This window comes from Lucilia cuprina, chromosome 5, assembly GCF_022045245.1.
Source record: "Lucilia cuprina isolate Lc7/37 chromosome 5, ASM2204524v1, whole genome shotgun sequence".
Classification (NCBI taxonomy): Eukaryota; Metazoa; Arthropoda; class Insecta; order Diptera; family Calliphoridae; genus Lucilia; species Lucilia cuprina.
The window spans coordinates 66301081-66301314 of record NC_060953.1 but is presented as its reverse complement, the minus strand read 5'-3'; the positions used below and the strand labels follow the sequence as shown (position 1 = coordinate 66301314).

The 234-nt window shown below is 36.3% G+C and overlaps 1 protein-coding gene across 2 annotated transcripts in view; it reads left to right on the top strand.

Annotated features, from left to right (window-relative positions):
- LOC111676837 (neurotactin) overlaps nt 1-234 on the top strand; it is a 31238-nt gene that overhangs the window by 4127 nt on the left and 26877 nt on the right. The gene's annotated exons all lie outside the window — the stretch shown is intronic.

Sequence of the window (234 nt, the reverse complement as noted above, 5' to 3'; positions counted from 1 at the left end):
AACTAGAACTGAACTAGAACTGAACTAGAACTGAACTAGAACTGAACTAGAACTGAACTAGAACTGACCTAGAACTGAACTGAACTAGAACTGAACTAGAACTGAACTGGAACTAAACTAGAACTAAACTAGAACTAAACTAGAACTGAACTAGAACTGAACTAGAACTGAACTAGAACTGAACTAGAACTGAACTAGAACTGAACTAGAACTGGACTAGAACTGAACTAGAAC